At 42.7% G+C, this 17782-nt stretch overlaps 1 long non-coding RNA gene across 1 annotated transcript in view; it reads left to right on the top strand.

Moving 5' to 3' along the window:
• LOC131384588 (uncharacterized) overlaps window positions 1–17782 on the top strand; it is a 224828-nt gene that overhangs the window by 141250 nt on the left and 65796 nt on the right. The window contains exon 2 of the long non-coding RNA XR_009215592.1: window positions 1415–1470. This is a non-coding gene — a long non-coding RNA (uncharacterized LOC131384588). The remainder of the gene's footprint in view (window positions 1–1414; window positions 1471–17782) is intronic.

The raw sequence follows: 17782 nt of genomic DNA, 5'->3' as shown, positions 1-17782 counted from the left end.
TACGATTTCAGCTTTGAAAGATGAAAGACTTCAGTTCTGAAGTCACACTGCATTGAAGGACTTCAGACCAGCTCCCCAAAGTGTAGCAGGGGCACCACTGAGAGTTGGCATGGTACATGGATGAGCGTTTTCAACTCCAAAACTAATTTATTTTAATAAATTGTGTGTGTGTGTGTGTGTGTGTATGTGTGTGTGTATATATATATATATACAGCACCTCACACCTTTGACTTCCTAGATATTGTCCGAATGGTTTTAATGACGAATTCCTTTACGTCGTTAGCAATGTTGTTACAGAACCTATCTTAGTTTCAGCAAGGTTGCTTTTCATAGGAGAGAAAGGGCAGAAATAGAGAGCTGCAGAAACATTTTTTGAAAATTATTTAAAAATACAGTTAAGAAAAAATATGAATTGATCTGGAAAAATTAGTAAATGACAGTAGAGGTGACACATGGATATAGCAAAAATACAAATGGGGTACCAAAATTACGGCATCAGGCTTTAGACGGCTCGCTGAGCCTTGCTGAGCTGCAGTTTTCTTGCCTATAAACTCTCCCAGTGTGGTTATAAGGATCATGAAATCATATCTGTAGATATTATTAGCTCAATAGCTGTCACATAGTGGGGACTCAAATATATGAGTTTCCTTCTCTTTTCCTTAGCCTTGTTTTTTCAAGTTAAAAAGGGTATCCGTGACCAGCCGGTCCAGTTTCCCTGTTTTTCAGATGAGGTAACTGAACCTAGACTAGGGAAAGACCAGTCTGAGGGCTCCAAAAGTTGCTCACTTCTCACACTTCTGGGCTCAGGTATGGACAGTGCCTGTCAGAGACCTGACCACACACCTGGAAAGGCCTTGGGGAAACTGATGAAAAGGATGGGAAGGAAAATTAGTCAATAAGGGCAATGGTCAACTGTCATTCCCTAACACAGGTGGCAAGAGAGGAAAATCATGACTGGCTTTTTAATATAGTATATCTTGATAGCCTCTGCTCTGAAAAATGGCAAACTCTATGTATAGAAGGGAAAAAAAAAAAGCCCAAACTGTTGGACGTGAATGTGTTGAGATTGCGGCCCTTTTCTTTGTTTTATTTCTCCTGGTATTTTTAATGGTCTTTTATATTTTGACATCTATGAAAAATAAAAAGTGCCCAAATGATTGGAAGGCTGAATTTTCTGTGCTGAGAGTTGGGCACCATCAGCGAGCGTCCTGCTTGACACATAACTATTAATTATCATGCTTAATTTATTATTGCACTTCATTTTTTAGTTATTTTGCAGCCCCTGACCACTCACAGTTTTCCCAGTTACCTGGAATCATAAGTAGTTGGTAACCAATTCTAGGCATAAAACCGGTGATGCGTTTTTGTCCAGCGATCTCAAGGAATTAATTGTGTTTGTCTTCTTGTTTTGCAGATGGAAAAACTGAGAATCAGAGAGGGCTAGTGATCTCTCAGACACTTGGTCAGTAGGTAAGTAATGATGCTGAAAGTGAACCCCAAACAAGATATGCTTCTAGTCTGCACGACCTAACCCCTGCCAGACCCATTGTCCCAGGCTTGTGACTTTTCTGTTTTGTGCAATTCAAGTCAGTATTGCACAAGTCAGTAAATAAGATGAGCCAGTTTGAGGCATTTGAGTATTACTTGCACTTGTGGCTTCTGTTTGTTTCCAGTGTGGAGATGACATGTTTAACAGCTGAGTCTGTGAAGTCCTTTTAGGCCATACATGGCAAACGTTGGGTCTTTCTCTGGGAATAGTGGGGCTTATTGAAAACTGGTCCATGCTGCAGTTGTTGTGACACTCACTCTCCCTTCAATAGACCCAACCATTTGGTACATCAAGAACAGGGAGCTCTGGACTAGTGTAGTCAAGAGTGCTGGGCTCAAGTCCTGCAATGACCTGCTCTGTGACCTTAGGCACGCCACTTAACTCACAGATTCACTCATTCTGCTTTCTTTCTTTCACACTGTTTTTCCCCAGGGTATTTAGTCCCAGCCTCAGCACTGGGCACTGAGAACAAGATAAATACAACATAGGCCCTTGAGGAGTTCATAACCCAATGAATGAGTTCCTCCATTTTCCCATTATTGTCTCATTATGGGAATTTCTCGCATCTCCTTTGGGGTATACAGTTTGAAGGGCACTTTGTGATCTTTCCCACAACTCTATGGTGTAGAAGGAAGTTGTTCCTGCCATTTTGAGTAAGGTTTAGAGCTAGGCTTGAAACCCAGATTTACTACATCCAAAACATTTGTTTCTAACAACAGCAGACTGTTCCACCTGGTAGTTGTAGCATCTGAATGGTCATTGTTGCATTCTACCCCTCGGCAGTGAGTATCACGTTGGGGAGATGAGCAGCCCCACGGTGGTGGGATAATTTTCTGCAAGGGATTCTTTTCTACATCCAGCTGATTGTTCCAGAAAGCAATGTTTTCTCCGCCTGAGAGTGAAGGCAGCTGTGAGCTCGCAGTAAGCTGAGAACCAAGGGAAACCTGCTCCAGGCCCAGGCTGGCTCTACCAAGTGGCTGGGATTTAGCATATCAGAGAGAATTCACCATGGGTGGAAGGAGTGACACACCCCCCGCCCCCTTCTTGTGCAGTGAGTGACCTTGCTTTGAAACTGCTACTTTTTTACCAAAGCTTAATGATCCTGGACTCCAAGCATGGTAGCTTCTGCTTTTGCTGAGTTGTCTTGCCTCAGGCAAGACACAGAGAATGCTGTGGATTAGAGGCTATGCTCTTTGTTTATGTGGATGACAACTCCTTGAGGATGAAGCTCTAGGGTTCCCTCAATGTCAGGAATTTCAAAAGGTGCACGAATGACCTCAGTGATCTGGCTTTTCTGTCTTACAATATATGTGTATGTTGCGAATTGTGACCATGGTTGATGTAGCTGCACCTAGAATGCCATAATGTACATGATACGCAGCTTTTGCGGGAATGTGACTGTGAATGTGTGGGGTATGGGATTTTGGGGGAGTGTGTGTGTGTGTGTGTGTGTGTGTGTGTGTGTGTGTGTTTAATCCCTAGGAGGCAATTCTTATTAAAAAAAAACAAAACTTAGCGATGTAATTTTTCAACAAGACCTAGAAATGGGCTTTTAATAAGCATCATTAAACTCTTTGATTACTAGGGGAGGCCAATCACTCTTTCATCTTGGCTTAGATCACAGCTCTCCCTTGCCCTCTTCTTCGGGGTCAGACAAAAATGCCTGCTATTCATATTGGTCTCTCCAAAGCCTTTTCCCCTTCACCTGCCCTCTGCAGCCCCCACTCCCACCCCAGTGCTTGTCTGATCTCTTTGCTTCAACCTCAGCACAGACAGTGCTGGTGTCAGAACTGACAGATGATAGCTGCAGGTGCTCCTGGAACCTGAGCGTCCCGTGTCTTGAGTTGTCGTGGCAGGACACTTAGGGTCTTTGTTTAGGAAGCACTTTGAGCTGGGAGAGCTGGGGCTCCTTCCTTTCCTGGGGCGGGGGTCACTTACTACTGCAGGCTCTCAGCAGAATTGTGTGTGTGCAAACCCTTTCCTTTACAGGTTGAGTTTCCCCTTGTCTGACATGGGAGGAGGTGAAGCTCTGTTGAAAGGCAGGTTTTGCCCTGGACTGCCAGGTCTCCTGAGGAGAGCTGGTTCCCAGAGTGATTATCTTTCCTGAGCCAAGAGCCAGGTGCTCAGTGAGAGGAAGCGAGGTAGGCTTAGCAACAGGCTTATCAAGCCCTGCTGCAAGAATGTTCATTCACGTAAACAGGACTGGGTTTGTGCGGTTTTGTTCCTCTCTGGGCACCGTCTCAGTTCCAGGGCTGGTGTGTTCTGAGCAGGAGTACCTCTGCTGCTTCTCAGAGGCAATGCACTCCCTGGGGTATGGGCTCCTGTCTGCATGATCCTTGTGCATCCCACAGTAGCAGCACGGGGATGAGTGTACAGAGGGCCAGCCAGTGTTTGTGGTCTACATAGAAGATGCTGGCTCCAGGCAGCAAATGCCCACTTGGGGTACCCATGCTTTGTATGATGGAACATGCCTGCATTTAAGTCTTGACTTAGCTTCTTTTTTTTTTTAGACAGAGTTTCACTCTTATCACCCAGGCTGGAGTGCAGTGGCGGGTTCTTGGCTCACTGCAACCTCTACCTCCCAGGTTCAAACGATTCTCCTGCCTCAGCCTCCCAAGCAGCTGGGATTACATGCAACCGCCACCACCCCCAGCTAATTTTTTGTATTTTTAGTAGAGACAGGATTTTACCATGTTGGCCAGGCTTGTCTCAAACTCCTGACCTCAGATGATCCACCCACCTCATCCTCCCAAAGTGCTGGGATTACAGGCACAAGCCACCGTGCCTGGCCCCCAACTTAGCTTCTTACTGAAACAGCCTACTCACCTTCTCTGTGAGATTGCAGAAAACTGATGATGAGGGTGTGTCCTGCACAAGCCTGCTTATTCAAGGGCTAGTGGAGGCTAAAAACCAGCCTGCATTCCACCTGCCAAGCCATGTGTCCCAGAGGGGCTACATCTGCCCAGAAGAAGAGACATCTTTTTCAAATTCATGTAAAGTCAATAACGGGGCTGGTAGTAGCCTTGTTTCTTTCAGCCTCAATTTCTTCATCATTTATCTAAATAGGCTGTAGGGATGATTTGTGATTATCCATAAAGTATAAGTGACACATAGAGACTGATAAATTATAGTGGTCATTAGTAGCTGTAATTGTAGCAACAGTAGTAGTGTAATGATGTCAGTAATGATAATGCCTTATTTTTGTAGTGCTTTCTATTTTGCAAGGTTCTTTTGTATTTGATTATTTCATTAGCCATGCATTAAAGACAGGACTAGGATTGCTCTCTCTGGGACAAAGAGAAATATGATGTGACTTGCCTACTGTCAGCCCCTGAAGGCCTGACCTGGAGACAGCATAAGCCATCCTGGCAATGATGTGAGGTTAGGGTATGCAAAACTGGGGATGCCTGGGAGAGCTCAGAACCTCTTTGTGCCTACATGTCCATGCCCATTATCTACCTTGGTCCTGGAGGGTCTGCCGTATTTAGAACATTCTGCCTGGTTCTTGCCAGAAACCCCATTGGTGTGCCAGCCTCTGGTCCCTGTGGCTGCAGTCGTTGGCTCAGAACGGGGTCCAAACCGGGTAAGCCACTGAGCCTCAGAGTCCTGCCTCACGGCCTAGGTGGACATGTTGCCTGGGCCTTCAAAGCTACCCAGACAGACTCTCTAGGGGTGGGGAACAATAGCCATCTCGCATGCATTTTCCAAACACCCCTTAGTCGCTGCACTTCAACTCTAGCCAACAGACATTTATGAAGCACCTACCATATACAAGACACTCTGGTGACATCTTACATACACTTTTTTCCTAACACTTTTGTTTTTTTTTTGTAAGGGACAGTGTTTTGCTCTGTCACCCAGGCTGGAGTGCAATAATGTGATCACAGCTCACTGCAGCCTCGAACCTCTGGGCTCAAGTGATATTTCTGCCTCAGCCTCCCGAGTAGCTAGGACCACAGGCATATACCACCATGCCTGGCTAATTGTTTTATTTTTAGTAGAGATGGGGTTTCACTATGTTGCCAAGTGTGAGCCACCATGCCCATCCTATTTTTTCTAACTTCTGTACCTATTTACAAGATGAATAACTAAGTGTCAAAGAGTTAATTAACATGCCAAAGATTTCATAATTATTCAGTGGTAATGCTGGGATTTGAACTCACGTATTGAGGCTAGAAAGCTTATGCATTTGACTTACATAAAGCATGTAGCACACAGTGGTTAACAAAAAATGGTTGTCACCCATTAGTGATAGTGTTTTAAAAAGTGATTATTAATAAAGTACTTACCATCCTGCATCCTAACTGCTGGTTCTCCTGTGGTCCTTTCCCATTGAACTGTGAGATTTCTGAGGGCAGAAACGGGGAGTCTCAGCCCTTAACAGGGTACAGGGTTTATAGCAACTGATTGATAAATGAATGGCTAACAATATTGACAACGGCTACATGGCTATTTGCTAGGCATAGTGCTAAGTGCGTTATATATATTATTTTAATTCTCAAAGCAACCCTGTAAGATAGATACTATTATTAAAACCATTTTACACTAAAGAAAAGACGGTAAAGAGTTTTGAATAACTTTCCCAGGTTACATAGCTGGTAAGGGGCTGAGCTAGGAATGGGACCCAGCTTGACTGACATGAAAGCTTGGTGCTTAATGTCTCACCCAGATATACTGGCCTCCTGTAGGTGTTCCTGCATGTGCCCTAGCCACAGCCAATGCCCATGGCTCCTTCAGAGAATTACTGGGAAGCTGTCATTCAAATCCATTGCCTTCTAATGCAGGGCTATGCGAGGTTTCCATTTAGAAGAGACAAAGCTGGTGAAGGCTGGGAAGTTGTAGTTATGTATAAAAGACAGCATGAAAAGCCACTGATAGAATTAGCAAGAAAAGGGTGACTTCCTGGGGAACAAACCCAATTTGTAAGACACAAGTAGGGGCAAACTCAGCCTTAAGAGGTACAATCTTTTGAGCTCCATGGAGAACAGTGGGGAAATGTTTCAGTGGCATTTACTGGGAGTATTTCTTGAGTTTGGCAAGTCCACTACAGCATGCTCATTGGTGGTTGAGGACAGGAGAAAGGGGAGGTCTTGGTGCATTGCTCTCAAGGGAGCGCATTTGCTTCTAGTGCCTTCCCCCAAGACCTCATGGACCAGTGACTTGTTTCATCATGTGGAGCTTCATCTTATGCAAGCTGAAGAAACGGTATGCCGGTTTCATTGCTGCAAGATAATTGACCCCTTGTGACTTCATCCAGAAGGTAAGCAGCAACATGTGCTCTTAGTGAAAGACCAGCAGCTGGGAGACACATTTGAGCTGGGAAAGAGAGGGGCTTGGAGTGGCTCTGGACGACCTGGGCAGGACTAGGATTCTGATCCCTGACTCCTGCCAGCACCAGGGCTCAATTTGCATGAATCAAGGCTGTGTTCTAAGTCCTGGGACTGCAGTGAGGGGTGCTAGTGCCCTCATCTATAAAAGCTAGAACAGGAACAAGTGCTTGGGGAGACTACATATGAATACTCGTTGGCAGAAGGAGAAGTATGCTGATTAACAGCACGATGACCTATCAGAGCCTTCATGGACTTGCCTTTGGGTGGAACCAGGGCTTTGCCCTTTTGGAGGCTGGCCCTGTACACTGGAGTAATAATACTGGGCCTGGAAGCTGGACACTGAAGGCACTTACTTCCCCACCTCCACCCCCTCGCCCCAGCAATGGCTTTTAAATCATGCTCCGCAGAGCCCTGAGAGGTTAATGAAATCCTCTCTGGGATTTCCACAGGAGATAGGCAGATTTTCTGCTGACTTCTAGGCCCCCACCCTGCAGATCCTCTTCTCCCTGTTTGCAGGGTGGGCTTCCTTGTTGCCAGGGTGGATGTTTGGCTGGCACACACCCCCATGACCATGCTGTTTGATTGTAGCCGATGTCCATTCTCATTGGCAGTGTGCCTGTACCACAGCAGTTATTAAATGTTTTGAATTTTACTCTTGTTTGCAAACCTTCTTTGGACAGAGGAAAACCATGCTGTTCCATGCCAGCTGCATCCTAACTTAGGCACATCATACCAGTGATCAACCTTCAAGCCACTGCCATGCAGAACTAAAGCAGTTTTGTTGTCTTTGAGGAGGGTCTTCTGTGCTTCCCCATGCATCCTAGGGTCACAGAGTCACCTGGATGTCACCAATCCACATGGCCATGTGGGGTTTGGCTATTTGTTTACTGCCCACCTGCCTCTGCCACCATCACCACTCCACCCAGAGCCACCACAGCAGAAACCCTGGTTTTCTTGCAGTGGCAGATCTGAAAGCTGGAGTTTGTCTTTTCCATCCCAGCCCCTGGCATGTCTCTTTAGGAGGCAGATAGCATGCTTCATTGCCCGCCTGTGGACCTGGCTCCCAGATTCACTCAGCTGTGCCTTTACAAACAAACAGCTCTAAATGAGCAGGATGTGCCAGCTTTTCTGGGAGGATTCTTTATGAGTACCTACTATGCACTTTGCCTTCATTCTCTCATTTAAATGTCACACCTTTCCCTGTTTGGTGTCATTCCAGTTGTACAGATGAGGGAACACAGAATAAGCCACTTTCTCAATAATGAGTTTCCCATCAATAAAATGGTCCAAAGAGGAACAAGACAGTCATTTGTTGTGGTGGTATCAGCGATTCTAGCACTGGACGGTTAGATCATCCTCTGGATTACAGGATGCTCATCAGTGCTTGTTCCAGGATCTGATCACCACCGAGATCCCTGGATACTGCAGTGGTACAAAGGGAGGGATGGTGAGGGGAGTTCCGGAGCCACTTCCATTGTTTTCTAGAAATCACACACTGATTTCTAAGAAAGCAGCAGAGGTAGACACTTTCTGCCTGTGACTGGATTGATCGGATGCCAAAACACCCAGATTCTAGTCTAGGTTCTGCAATAAGTCTTCTAGGTGACTTGGGAAATCATTTAGCCTTTCTGTTCCTTTTGCTCAAAAGAAATAACAATAACCTTAAAGAGTTGCTAGGTTTATAAAATATCACATACATATAAATTGAAAGCATTATGCCAATGAGAGTTATTAGCACATATTCTTCATCCTCCTACTGACACCTTTGATCTATAATGATTTTAAAAAGTGAGTCACGGATAAATGCTATCTCTTCTAGAGTTGGAGGCTGGGAGGAGAACTGACTGAGAATGAGAGGAATAGAGCCAACCCATCATTTATAGATTAGAGAGCCTCCAAGCCTAACTAAAGTAGAAACTGCTGGGAGCAGTGGCTCACGCCTGTAATCCCAACACTTTGGGAGGCTGAGGTGGGTGGATCACCTGAGGTCAAGAGTTCAAGACCCGCCTGGCTAACATGGCAAAACCCCATCTCTACTTAAAAAAAAAAAAGAAAAAAGATAGAAACTTACCTCTAGCCTAGGCAAAAGAGAAGAAAGAATCGATAACTTGACTTTGAATTACCTTGCCGCCAAGGGAAAAAGAGAAAGCTAATGGATTACAAATTATTCCCCTTGATTAACGTTGAGTCTTCCTTTGTTGAGGAGTAAGTAAACACAGATGACAAGCTATTAGCTAAGCAGAGAGAGGTATAGTTTGTGCAGGAATGGCAAATACTTGGTGTATTAGGTTGAATTCCCCAGAACCAGACTCTAGGACAGAGATTTGCATGCAGAAAGTTTATTGGAGCATGCTCTTAGGATCAGCATCTGTAAGGGCATAAGGGAAGAAAGGGAGGAGTTGAGCTGCAAGGCAATCACAGCAACAATGTCAGCTGATTCCACAGGGAACTCTGGAGCTGGGTTGGTCTTCAGATGTCTCCATTGAGCCAAAGGGAGTTGGCCTTGTTGCCCACTGCAATGACAGCTGTGGACTGCCCACAGGTGACAGCTCTCTTGGGCTGAAGACCATTCCTGGAGACTCAGCTGATACCTGTCGGCAGCCAACAGCAACAGTCCCTGCAGCTGGAGGAATGAGTGTCTCAGTCTCAAAGGAGGTAGTCAGGGTGGCACATCACAGCATTAACTACATTTGGCCTGTGGGCTGCCATTCTTTTCTCCCACTCCCTTGCAAACAGCACTGTTGAAACAACTCTTTACCACTGCATTTAGATGAGGGCTCAGAATTTTTTCAAACACAGTACTTTAGATAAACATTATCCATCACCTGGAATTTGCTCATGAAAAAGGACCCTATTTGCTACCTTTGCCCTCTACATGTGTAGGAAACATTTATTGATGGTGTCATAATAAGTCTTGAGTGTTATGATTGCTCTTTCAAGATCAAACAGTTGGCAAACAGACAATTCCCTGTATGTCTCCTGGGAGACAAGATTTTCTCTTATTTTTCCTTATGATGCCTTCTCACCACACTTCATTCAAGCTCTGACTTATTTTCCCCTTAGCCTAGTAAATGCAGTTTTCCCTATGGTTCATTTTTTTTCTCTTTTTTATTTACCACACACTCTCTCGTCATCTCACCCATTCTTATTTCAACCAGCAGTCCACCTTAGACATCCGTCCTTCCCCCTAGTTTTATATTACCAGTCATCCGCTAAGCCTGTCCACCTGCTTAGCCTCTCTAGCCTCCATAAAAACAGCAAATTACATTCACATTAGCCAGTAAAGAAGCTGACGCTTAGCTCTCTCAAGATGCTTTTAGAAGATGTAGCATCTTGCAAGAGACAGAGCTGGGCATTATCATGGGTCTGGAGATAAGCTGGGATTTATCATAGGTCTGTTGTCTCCCAAAGCCTGTGCTCTTTCTTCTGTACCTTTGAAATATTTGTTGGGATGATCTCTTCATGAATCCAGATTCTCTTTACTGAGCTTTGCCAGAGTTCCCTGTGGAATCAGCGGAGAAGTCTACATACTTTGTCAATCCCGCAGGTCATTGTGAATAACTGCAGAGTGATAAGAGTTACTTCACCCCAGTGGGTGAGTTGGGGACATTTCTGCTTTCACTGAACAGAGTATAGAGTGCTAGGCACAGCCTGGCTTTTAAGTCTACTAGCTTACCTTTTCATTTACTTCTGAAGATATTCCAGTGGTAAGGGGACTTTGGGATCACAAACTCACTGTCAAGGTCTAAGGGTTGGGGAGACACTGAAGCCAAGTAATGGGCTTGTTATGGCTTTTGATAAATGAGAACTGTGGTCAGTCCAGCTGGCCAGGTGCCCAAAGCCTAGCAGTTTCACAAGGGGACCAACCTGGGTTTCTGTGCTGAATGCCTGTGCCTATATCTACCATCCTTCTCCTTCAAGGAAGAGGTATTTGGTAAAGAGAGGTCTTTTGCTTTTAGCCGAGGGCCAGTTCCATTGAAACCAAAGATCAATTAGGCTGTTGGGGTTCCCACTGAGGCCCCTATTCTGTACCAGATATTCAGCTAAGTATCCCATTCCTTCACCCTTAAGGTGTGGGCTGATGTGTTTTTGGTGTTGCTTAAATAGCAGACATGGGCCCCACAGCTTCCTGATGCAGTGTGACTTCTGAGCACTGACAGTTTGTTGATTCTACCCTCTGCCCTTGAGACCATGACTTTTTTGCATAGGGAAGAATCTAGAATCCTCATGATGAGTGAAAAGATGGACTGATTTGAGTCCTCACTCTCTCTCTTTTTTGCTACCGATTTGCTATGTGATCTTAGACAGTCACTTGACCTTTCTGGTCCTCAGTGTTACCTCAGTGTCAGTGTTGAAAATGGCCATTATAATGCATCAAGCACCCTACTTGTTGGGGAACCAGGAGTATAATATAGGTGCTCTATAAATGATGCATGTTTCCCTTCCTCACCCCCAACTCATTACTTAGTGAGGTCTCTGGAGAAGTGTTTACTAGACATTCATGATCTACAGAACATGGATATTTCCTCAAGGACTACATTAAATCTTTGTTGGATGACCCAGGGCTGGATGGGTCTGGGGGTCATCATCTGGTGTGCTTTCTCACTGGACCCTAAGGAGACTAGGTTCCATACCCAATGCTTTCTACCAGCCATGATGTGGAGAAGATTCCTCTTCATTTTCTGGTACTTCTCCTATTCCATCTTCCTTTCTAGTGGCATGTAACCAAGAATGTTCAGAAGAGGCCACCAGGGCAGAGTGAAAGGCATCCTGCCCCATGTGCTGGTTTTATAAAATGAGAACACTCTCATGACCTCCCCAAGACTTAGTCTTCTCATTTATAAAGTAGGGCAATACTACTTTCCTTAGTAGCATTCTCTGAGAATTGCATGTGATAATACACATGAAAGCACACTTTGCAACAAACATATGCCAGTGTAAAATTCTATCTCCTGTGAGTTTTTATTTCTTGGTCTGGCCCCTTCACCAATAGCTCCCAACACATGTTCCTGAATGTATTTGGTCTATGCAGACAGCTTATCCAACATGCTATTTGTGGCTATCAAGTTTCCTGATGAACTTTTAAAATTTATTTATGTGTTTGTTTTCCTCTCTAAATTCGAAGATGTTTAAGAATGAGGTCCAATCTTAATTCATCTATTTCCCAATCCTGTAATAGATGCTCCATAATTGTTTGAGGAAATAAATGAAGATGAAAGAAAATTAGAACAATGGGTACCTGCTTCACATCTGCTTATGTAATCCTCACACCAGTCCTATAAGGTTTGTGTTATTTCCACTTCTATTTAAAAAAGTTTTTTTTTGAGACGGAATTTCGCTCTTGTTGCCCAGGCTGAAGTGCCGTGGCACGACCCCGGCTCACCGCAACCTCTGCCTCCTGGGTTCAATCGATTCTCCTGCCTCAGCCTCCTGAGCAGCTGGGATTACAGGTGTCCATCACCACACCGAGCTAATTTTTTTTTTTTTTTTTTTTTTTTAGTAGAGACGGGGTTTCACCACGTTGGCCAGGCTGTTCTCAAACTTCTGACCTCAGGTGATCCCCCCGCCTCCGCCTCCCAAAGAGCTAGAATTGCAGGTATGAGCCATCGTGCCCATCCTATTTCTACTTCTAGAAAACAAAAATTGAAGCCAAACGTGAAGCCACTTACCCAGAATACATAGTAACTAGTAGAGCAAGGGATGATGGCCTTAGACTCCTGGACTCCAAAGCGAGTGCTCATATTCTCTACTTCATTTTCTCTCGCTCCCTTTCTCTTTTTTTCACATTATTATTGTGCAAACAACATGGAAACAATAATAAAAGAAAACAGAAATACAATCATCTTTCATTGCACCACTTCTAGCAAGTCAGCTGTTTCCATTTTTCCACATTCCCTATAGCCTCTTTCTTGCATGTTTTCTGTAGCAGCATTATTGAGATATAATTCACGTGCTATAAAATTTGTCCTTTTAAAGTAACATTTCAGTGTTTTTTTAGTCTATTCACAGAGTTGTGCAACCATCACCACAATCTAACTTTAGAACATTTCATCACCCCAAAAAGAAACCCTGTGCTCATTAGCAGTCATTCCCCATACCCTGCTCCCCCTAGCCCTTGGCAACCACTCCACTAATCTACTTTCTCCCTGTTTATGGACTTGCCCGTCCTGAACATTTTATGTAAATGGAATCATACAAGATGTTGCCTTTGTGTCTGTGTTTTTTGTTTTTTTTTTCACTTAGCATAATGTCTTCAAGGTTTATCCATGTTACGGCATGAATCAATACTTTATTCTTGATACACCCACACCCATACCCACCCACACACACACATACCACATTTTGTTTATCCATTTATCAGTTGATGGGCATTAGGGTTATTTCCATTTTTAACTATTATGAATAATGATGCTATGAACATTCATGGACAAGTTTTTATGTGGACATAAATTTCAGTTCTTTGGGGTATATATCTAGCAGTGATATTGCTAGATCATATGGCAACTCTATGATTAACGTTTTTAGCAACTGCCAACCTATTTTCAAATATAGCAACACCATTTCACAATACCACCAGCAATGTATGACATTTCCAATTTTTTTTACATCCTTTTCAATACTTTTTATGTCTTTTTTATTTCCTTGTGGGTTTGAAGTGGTATCTTATGGTGGCTTTGATTTGGATTTCCCTAATGATGAATGATATTCAGCATCTCTTTTTTTTTTTTTTCTCCGAGACTGAGTCTCGCTCTGTTGCCAGGCTAGAGTGCAGTGATGAGATCTTGGCTCACTGCAACCTCTGCCTCCCAGGTTAAAGCAATTCTCCTGCCTCAGCCTCCCAAGTAGCTGGGACTGTGGGACTACAGATGCCCACCACCATGCCCAGCTAATTTTTGTATTTTTAGTAGAGACAGGGTTTCACCATGTTGGCCAGGATGGTCTTGATCTGTTGACCTCGTGATCTGTCCACCTCTGCCTCCCAAAGTGTGCTGGGATTACAGGCGTGAGCCACCATGGCTGGCCAATATTCAGCATCTTTACATGTTCTTATTGGCATTTTTTTCTTGTCTTCTTTGGAGAAATATTTATTCAAGTCCTTTGCCTATTTTTAAATTTGGGTTCTGTGTTGTTTATTGTTGAGTTATAAGAGTTCTTTATATATTCTGGATACAATTTTCTGATGTATGATTTGCAATTTTTTCTCATTCTGTGAGTTGTCCTTTTACTCTGTTGGTAATGTTCTTTGAAGCACAAAACTTTTTCATTTTGAAAGAGTCCAACGTATCTATATTTTTTCTTTTGTCACTTGTGCTTTTGGTGTCACATCTAAGAAACCATAGCTTAATCTAAAGTAATGAAAATGTATTCCTGTTTTCTATTAATAGTTTTATATTTTTAGATCTACACATGGATCTATGATCCACTTTGAGTTAATCCTTGTATTTTGTGTGAGGTCTGGAGCAGACTTCATTCTTTTATGTGTGGATATTCAGTTATCTTGGCATAATTTCCTGACAAGACTTTCTTTCCTTATTGAATTGTCTTGATACTCTTGTCAAAAATCAAATGACTATAAATGTGAGGGTTTATTTCAAGACTCTAAATTTGATTCCATTGATCTATATATCTACTTATATGCCAGTACCACATTATCTTGAATACTGTAGCTTCATAGTAAATTTTGACATTGAGATGTGGGGTTCCTCCAACTTTGTTCTTCTTTTTAAGGATTATGTGAATATTCTGTGTTCCTTGTATTTCCGTATAAATTTCAGGATACACTAGTAAACTTCTACAAAAGAAAATCCAGCTGAGATTTTGGTAGGGAATACATTAAATCTATAAATAAATTTGGGGACTATTTTTATCCAAACAATATTAAATCTCCCAATCCACAAACATGAGATATCTTCCCATTTATTCAAGGCTGCTTTAATTTCTTTTTAATCTGTCTTATAATATTTAGTATACAAGCCTTTCACTTCCTTTTTAGAATTTATTCTTAAATACCTTATTCTTTTTGATGCTATTATAAATGGAATTATTTTCTTAATTGCATTTTTGGATTGTTCTTTGCTAGTGTATAGAAATACAACTGATTGTACATTGATCTGGTATCCTTCAAACTTGATGAATTTGTTTATTCTAATAGCTCTTTTGTGGATTTCTTAGGATTTTCTATATATAAGATCTTGTCATTGGTGAGTAGAGATAGTTTTATTTCTTCATTTCTCCAATCTGGATGTCTTTATTTCTTTTTGTTAACTAATTTTCCTGGTTAGAACCTCCAGTACAGTATTCAAAGAAGTGATGAGAGCAGTCACCTTGCCTTGTTTCTAATCTTAGGGGGAAAGCTGTCAGTCTTTCACCATTAAGTGCAATGTTAGATGTGAGTTTTTTGTAGATGGCCTCTACCAAGTTAAGGATTTCTTCTATTTATAGTTTGTTGGGTTTTTTGTCATGAAAGGATGTTAGCTGTGAAATGCTTTTTCCATGTCTAATGACATAATCATGTGGTTTTTGTCTTTTTGGTCTTAATGTGGTCTATTACACTGATTGGTTTTTGTATGTTAAACCGACCTTGAATTCCTTGGTAAGTCCCACTTGGTCATGGTGTATAGTTCTTTTTATGTGTTGTTGGATTCAGTTCAATGTTATCTTATTGAAGATTTTTATATTTTTATAAAAATTTATATTTTTCTATTTTTGGGAGATATTCATCTGTACGTGTGTGTGTGTGTGTGTGTGTGTGTGTGTGATGTCTTTGTCTGATTTTACTATCAGAATAATGCTGGTCTCATAGAATGAGTTGGGAAGGAAGGGTTCCCTCCTTTTGTATTTCTTGTAAGAGTTTTTTAAAGAATTTGTGTTAATCTTGACTGTATTTTGGAAAACTTTAAAAGGTGGTGATAAGAACAAGGCTTACTACAGCTAACAGTTATGCCTTATCATGTGCTTGTGTCAGAAAAACAGCAGCAACAACAACATCCTATAAATGCCAGAAACAACACTGCACTGAAGCCTGAAAATTTCCTTATGGGCAGGGCGGTGAGTCTCTGGCCATTATGCCAGGCAGGGTGCTTAATACTGGGGACCCAGCCTGGGACAGAATGCTATAATTCCTGCCTTTTTCCTGCAGGTTTTTTTTCCCCAATTTTAAATATTTCCACACAAATGCCTGAATAAATACTCCACTGAAGCAAAACTTTCTCCTCCATAACAGATAAGAGATTGGCCTCTGGACCACATGCTCAACAAGACCAATGCTTACACCATTATCTCCCCTGGAATCCATCCTGTCCTCCTAGAAAATCAAAATATCCACAAGTATTAATAGCTTGCCATTCAGGTTAACAAAGGAATCGAGTGTTTGTTTTTGTTGTTTTTTAACATGTAAAAATGAGGAAACAATGTTACTGGCTGAAATTGGTTAGAACAGAGAAGCAAGAGTATGAGATTGCACCCTGGAAGCCAGCAGTTTCTCTGCAGTAAAGATAATGATGTGAGTCCCTGAACATTTCTAAAAGAGAGAGTTTTGAATTGTGGCCATTCATTTATTCAGCAGTCACTTCATTAATTCATTCAGCAATGATTTATGAAACTCCTTTCCTGTGCCAGGCCCTGTACTGGAGTATCTGGTCACACAGAAAGAAATCCATCTGGGTCTCTGCTCCTAAGGGCCACCCAATCTGATGAGGGATACTGGACTCTGTACAAACAATTGCTACCAAACATGATCAAGACTATAATGTAGGCATAAAGGGGGCCACAGAAATGTAGAGAAAGGAGAGATCATTTTACATCCTTTTCAATACTTTTTTATGTCTTTTTTGTTTCCTTGTGGGTTTGAAGTGTTATGTCATCGTGGCTTTGATTTGGATTTCCCTAATGATGAATGATATTCAGCATCTTTACATGTTCAGAGGAATGTCAGAGGAAATGTGATCCACATGGAATCATGAAAGATGCATAGGAATCTGCCTAGTGGACCTGTGGGACAGGGCCTTCCAGGCCCAAGCGGAACTAGCAGTTCAGTGAGAACAGAGTCTAACTGTACATTCAGAGACATTCACAAGGGCTCAAAGGTACGGCACTGAATTGGAGAGACCCCAGAAGGCGGACCTTAAAGGACCTGCTTTGTGAAGGAGTCTGAACTTTATCCTGGGACATTAAAGGTTTTAATGGTTTGGGACCTTTTTCTAGAACCCAGTTATGCCAGAGAGGCAGAATTGATATGAGATTTGGTGACAAAGGCCATTGTAGCCCTTGGAGAATTGTCCTTAGATGGGATGCAGGCCTCCTGGGAAATTGTCATCAAGCATACCCCGCCCCCACCCCGCCAGGGGCCTTATCTTCCCTCCATGGCCCTACACAGAGCCATCCCACATCACCAAGAGGTCAGACTAAAAGTTTTTAATTCTGATCTTGACTCTCATTTCCAAGCTGGGGCAGATAACTCTGAATTTCACTTTCTCAGTGATAAAATAAGGACATTGATGCCTAGTTCCTAGAGTTGTCATGACAAATTAAAACTAAAAAAGCGTTCTCCAAAAACTTTCAACAATCTCCACTGGACTAAAGATCTCTTATGAAAATAAGACTGTCAACGTTGGGAGCTACACAGACCTGGGTTCAAAGCCCAAGTCTCCCAATGGCTGCTTGACCGTAGACAAATCAGTGAACTTTCTGAGTCTCCATCTCCTCCTCTGTGAAATAAAAATGATCATAATACCTCCCTATGGGGATTGCTGAGAGGAGTAAGTATAATGATCACTGTGCTGTTCCTGGGCATATCAAAGGTGCAAAGGAGTTGCCTTTGAGTCTGAATGTGAACAAGGACACTCCCGGAAGGCTGAGCTGCATCTCCTTCATCTCTGTATGCAGAGCGTAATGCCATCATTTG

The sequence above is a fragment of the Hylobates moloch genome, unplaced genomic scaffold, assembly GCF_009828535.3.
Source record: "Hylobates moloch isolate HMO894 unplaced genomic scaffold, HMol_V3 SCAFFOLD_11, whole genome shotgun sequence".
NCBI classification, from domain to species: Eukaryota; Metazoa; Chordata; class Mammalia; order Primates; family Hylobatidae; genus Hylobates; species Hylobates moloch.
This window is presented reverse-complemented; position numbering and strand designations above follow the sequence as displayed.